This window comes from Pygocentrus nattereri, chromosome 17 (assembly GCF_015220715.1).
Source record: "Pygocentrus nattereri isolate fPygNat1 chromosome 17, fPygNat1.pri, whole genome shotgun sequence".
Lineage (NCBI taxonomy): Eukaryota > Metazoa > Chordata > Actinopteri > Characiformes > Serrasalmidae > Pygocentrus > Pygocentrus nattereri.
The window spans coordinates 2447883-2453825 of NC_051227.1; positions in this window are offsets into that span (position 1 = coordinate 2447883).

Consider the following 5943-nt stretch of genomic DNA (forward strand, 5'->3'; position numbering starts at 1 on the left):
AATATGAAACATAAGCTATAATATCTTTATCATTAAACTTCTTGTTCACAGCTCTCACCAGATCTACAATTCTAGGACACTGACCATCTTCCGAAACTTTTTTTTTTTTCGCACCACACAATACCAATGAGAATGCCAACTTTAGTTTCCAGAGGAAGTGGTATTTTTTCCCATTTCAGGTCTTTAGGCTAAAGAAACCAAGTAAGAATGACTGTTGAGTTACACTACCTTACAGTCCAATACAAGTGCCACTTCTCATAAGTCTTTGGTTAGTGTGTAGAAAGTAATCTGCCATTGTAGAGATTGAGGTGAGCTTTCAAAATATATTGAGAAACATTGAAAAAGTCAGTTTGCAAATGATCTATGGCCTTTCAAACAAAAAAAGTAGAAACAGCTAGATGCATGGACATTTGTAGTACAGCATGATATAGATGAATGCCCTCATGATTCCTAACCTCAAGGACCATCATTGATACTTTTAAATCTGCCATGTACTTCTTATTTGCTGCATATGCATTACCTTAATGTTCTCGTACTGTCCAACATGTCCAACAGCAGTAGTACTCCAACCCCTCTCAGTCTATTAACACCGGCCATTCACTTACTAAAGGATCTTTAATATGTAGGATCTGAGTGTTTTAATATTGCCATGTTAATCTTGCTTATGTAAATGTCACCTATCACTTCAACTTCACTGTGCAGTTCTGTCCAGAGGAGACAGCATTTTCTTTCTTTCTTTCTTTCTTTCTTTCTTTCTTGCTTTCCTTCCTCCCTCCCTTCCTTCTACCATGTCAGGAAGATTGTCCTCACCACTGTTGCCCTCGGGTTGGCTCTAAAGGTTCTCGGCCCAGATATCTGTAAAGCAGCTTTGTGTCAATGTCTTTGCGTTCTGCGCAAATAAAGTGGAAGTGAACTCCGCTGAACTGAAGGAATATGACCCATGCCAGTCAATATTCATGTTAAAGTCCATGAATTATGCTTTCATTGAAAAGGAAGATGGATTTTGCATTTCTATTGAAAGAGCACCCTTTAACTTAATGAAGTCAAAGCTAATTGATGGGTATGATTAAAAGCTGTTTAATGCCCGAATTACTTTTAATAGACTGATAACATTATTCACTCTTATGCCACCACACTATCTGCTGGAAGCCACAGTTCAAATTTAATTTACAGAACAGTAACATGTATAAAGATGATTTTACAAGGACGAAGAACAAAATCTCTCTCTCTCTCTCTCTCTCTCTCTCTCTCTCTCTCTGTGAATGCTATGTAATTTTATGTAATTTCCATTTATAGAGAATGACATCGCAGACATTTCAAGAAATGAAGGGCACTGTGATCATGCTTTCATTAACAAATCACAAACCCAACCTTGTTTTCACAGCGAACCACATTGTTGTGTTTGGTGTACACCACTGTGTGGTGTAATGTTATTTCACTACCTCGTCTATAAAAATAGTCAAGTTTATTTGACACATTAGAGATGATATGTCTTATACTTGTCAAGCAGATGCCATAAGCAGTCTGGTTTATAATCTATACCACTTCACTTCTACTGCAAGACAGTTATAAGACAGTATGTCAAATGTTCATTCTGCAACCTCTACAATCACTTTTTAAACAGAAAGAAAAATTGCCCATTACTTCTCTAAAGGCCACTTGCACAATTGATCTATTGAAAACAAACCTACCATCTTCTGCTGAGGATGCTACATCAACTCACAATCTTAGGGAAAGCAGTGTTTGAATATTGATTAGAGTATCCTGCCTTCTGCCCAATGACTGTTGGGACAGGCTCCAGCTCCCCCGCGACCCAGAAGGATAAGCATCTTAGAAAGTGTGTGTGTGTGTGTGTGTGTGTGTGTGTGTGTGTGTGTGTGTGTGTGAGAGACTAATTACCCAACCTTACAGGGTAGGTAACAAGTGATTTATAAAAAATGTTGACATCCTTTTGTGAAAATTAATTAAATTTAATTATTTAAAATTAATTAAAACTTAAATTTTTCACTCAGTCTGCAACTAAATATCTATTAAATGCACCTAACTCTAACCTTATCTTCGACCCAAAACCTACAACTACTCCTAAACCTAATCTTAACCATAAAGTATAGTCTGAAAGTTTGTAACTGAAGTATCTGTAGATCATCAACATTAAGTGTGACCCTGTTTTCTCTTTGCATTAAACTGACACAGTTCACTTGGTTAGGTGAATGCAATGCAAAGGTTATAAAGAAGTATGGGAGGCAAATCCAGCCAAAAAAGAAATCATAATTAAAACAGTGTCTTACATTTACATTTTGAAATTTTCGCATAAACACGAGTCATTTGTGACAAAAATAAAAATACATTTAAAACAGCTATTTGTCATTTCATTTGAATCATAATTCTGGCATTTCATGGCAATATCTAAAATGGAAAAGCTAATAGAGGAAAGAAAATCCAAGCTTCACTTTGGCTTTGCCTTTTCTTCATGAAATGCATGATATGTCTCAAAACTAAAATCAAAAACAGTGTTTCTGTTTTTATAGCAATAAGCTGCATATCTGACAAAATGAAAATACAAAATTGATAAATTAACAGCAAAGTGACTGTTCAGTTTTCAGTATTCAGTTTTCAGCATGGATGCTCTTTAAGTGTCAGAATATAAAGGCAAAATGAAACGAACACAGGCGCCATCTACTGGAGATTAAAGGTCTCAGCATACTTTTTGCACAGTGAAATTCTGAAGGGTGAAGTTGTGTGAAGTTAAATGTTAAAAGGAAAATTCAAAAAACATGCTGTTGAATAGGAAGCCAACCTTCAACCTTCAACCTTATCCTCTTGTAAACCGAAATATAAGATAATCTGTATGTTCTGGTGTTTAATATTAGCTTGTACTATCGAATAACAGGCTTAACATCTTCCATTTAGGAAATATGCATTGTTTATTTAACAGATGCGTGTTTCACAATGAAATATTAGTGTGTCTACCAAAGCTGAAGCTCCTCAAAGTTGTCCATCTTTGTTTAATTGCATGCTTCTTTTTTACTGACCAATCAGAGGCTCTGTCGTGTAGTCCCAGGAGTTCGCCCAGGTGCCATGTGCACGACAAGCCTCTGCGTGACGCCTGCTGTTATTCATTTTCTCTGCAATTACGTCACACTGTTGACGAAGCCAGATGAACGCTGTCTCCACAAAAAGTGTGTTGAGGCCTTTACTTTTCATTTCCCACTTAGCTTTTTCATTTTCAGCTTGGTCAACATGCAAATATAAGTTAAGTAGCACTAGTCGGGGCTACGGAGTACATTTTAGGACATTCTCAGACCTCAGTGTCAGAAAGACATCGTTCTTCAGACTAAACGGCTTCGAGGCTCAGGAAAACCATCGTCATATCTCAGATCTGGTGTAACTGAACATCAGACCAAAAGTTGTTTGATCTAATACCTTTTTTTTTCTGAGGCCGTTTGGTCTCACGGCGTTTGGTCTGATGTTCAGTTACACCAGATCTAAGAGATGATGATGGTTTTCCCGAGGCTGAAGTCTGAGGATGTCCCAGCCCCGCGTAATGTACATTAACATATATTTGCATGTTGGTCAATGCATTTGCAAAGATTTGCAGCCAATTGCTATGAAAAAGAAATAAGAACGTAAACATTGCATTTTGATTTTAGTTTTGACATGTATTATGCCTTTCATGAAGAAAAGCCAAAGCCAAAGTGAAGCTTGGATTTTCTTTTCTCTGTTAGCTTTTTTTTTTGCCCTGAACTACCAGAATAAAGATTCAAATAAAATGACAAATAGCTGTTTTACATGTATTTTTATTTTTGCCAGAAATGAAAAAATAAACAGCACATATAGGAATTTCATTTCATTTTTAATTTTGGCAGGATATCCATGCAGATGTTTGAAAAAAGAAGGTGTGCATTTACATATTTTTGCTTTATTTATAATTTCTTTTTTGGCCAGATTTCCCTGTCAAAGAAGATCTGTACACACAAATATAGCTCTCTTCAACCGAACCTGAAACACCTTAGTCTTTATAGAGTGCACAGCCTAAGTCATTTTCTTTCTGCTGCTTGAAGGTCCTACCTGGTCCAGGAAAGTGACCCTGGGCAAATTATAGAGCAATTATAGAGGGTGAAGATTAGTAAACTGGGACAAAGGGGTTCTTGGAACACTTAAACTTGTTTGTCTGTATCATCATTTGTTTTTACTTCAGTAATTGAGTTTATCCTGTGGACGTGTTAAATTGTTGGGGATTCTATAACTGTGATGTCACTTCTGACACAGTGGCATATTCCATTTTAAAACCAGGATCATGGAAATGAACGACTGAAATGACATGTTTATGAGCGAATACTGTTTTGGTGTCTTCATCATTTTTTTCCATGCATTAAACTTCACGGCAATTTAAAACTGAGACATTATTGTTCACCAGTGCCAACAACAATGATTATAATGACAATTATCCGTAGTAAGTACTGACAAGTGGAGGTTTTCCACATCCAGGAGCTTGTGTTCGATTTTTTTGAAAGATAGAATCTGTTTGTCTCCTCAAAACCCCATAATCAAAACAGTTTGATGCCCAGGTAACAGTCGTAAACCTAATTTTCATGCACATTACTAGCTAAATTTATCTTTACCTTATGTTCATTAGTAACTTCAATAAAACTGTCCAGTTACTTCATAGTTAAGAAATGAAGTGTCCCACTTTGACAGTAAACATTAGGTTTCAGTCAGCACAGGTTCTAAGACAGATCACATTAACTGTGTATTGGATTCCTTTGTTTCTGTTTTTTTTTTACTTTTTTTTTAATAATGATATCATATTCATATGAATGCATTATATATGTATAATATGGTTCATGGTATTGTATTATTCTATTATACTGCAATATTCACCCTTGATATATTAAGTATATCACATATTGAGATATCTACATGAGCACATATGGAAAACAAGCTAATAGAACCAGACGCCAGTCTTATATAATACTTTTCTGACAGAATTTTTGAGAAATATACAGGATGGTGACTGCGTTGGGTAAAAGCATCTTCTAAATTTGCATAGCAAAGACTGAGGCTGGGAATGTCTGTGTGTCTCCTGCTTGTCACTAATTCTACTGTTTTTTTTGGTATGTCTGCATATGCTTAGTCACGCTTCCGGGTGCTCCTCCCTTGCCCAACATGCTCCACACTGTAAAAAATATATTGTAAAATTTACGGTAAAATACTGGCAGCTGTGGTTGCCAGAATTTTACCGTAAAATAAACGGTCGTAATGTATAATAAATTAGTTTACTTTTAGGCAACCGTAAATTTTACATTAAATACCTGCTTTTTTTACAATACCTTACTGCAAATAAAAAAGGTATACACTGTAAAAGTCCATTGAAATATCAGAAATTACTGTAATATATACAGAACAATGTGTCCTACTGTTCCAGAAAAAGATATTAGTACTGCTGATTTTACGGTTAAGGTTCGAGTTTGATTCCATATTTTACTGTATAAATACAAGTTTTTACCAGAGAAAGAAACACTGTTTGCCATAAAATTAACATGAAAATACTATATAAAAACCATATAAATTAAGTTTTTTGCCATGAATTCACAGTCTGTAACATAAAATATTACTTTATCCTATATAAATTTCCCTAAAATGCCATAGAAATAAAGGTTTGGCCATGAAATATGAAAGTGTTTTATTGTGAAATTAAGTGTGATGTAATTATCTAATATGTATTAAAGAAATTTTGCCCATTAAACAAAGTGTCTCACTGTTAAATGAGTTAGTTAATCGGGTTACGCTATCTATAAAATCTGTAATATAAAATCGTATTACAGTCTTCATAAATACAATGAATGCGCAACACTATTCAATGACATACTGTCAACTTAATACCTGTTTTCTCAATTACTTTTCATTATGTAACACATATGTATCTTATTAAAAATCGCACAA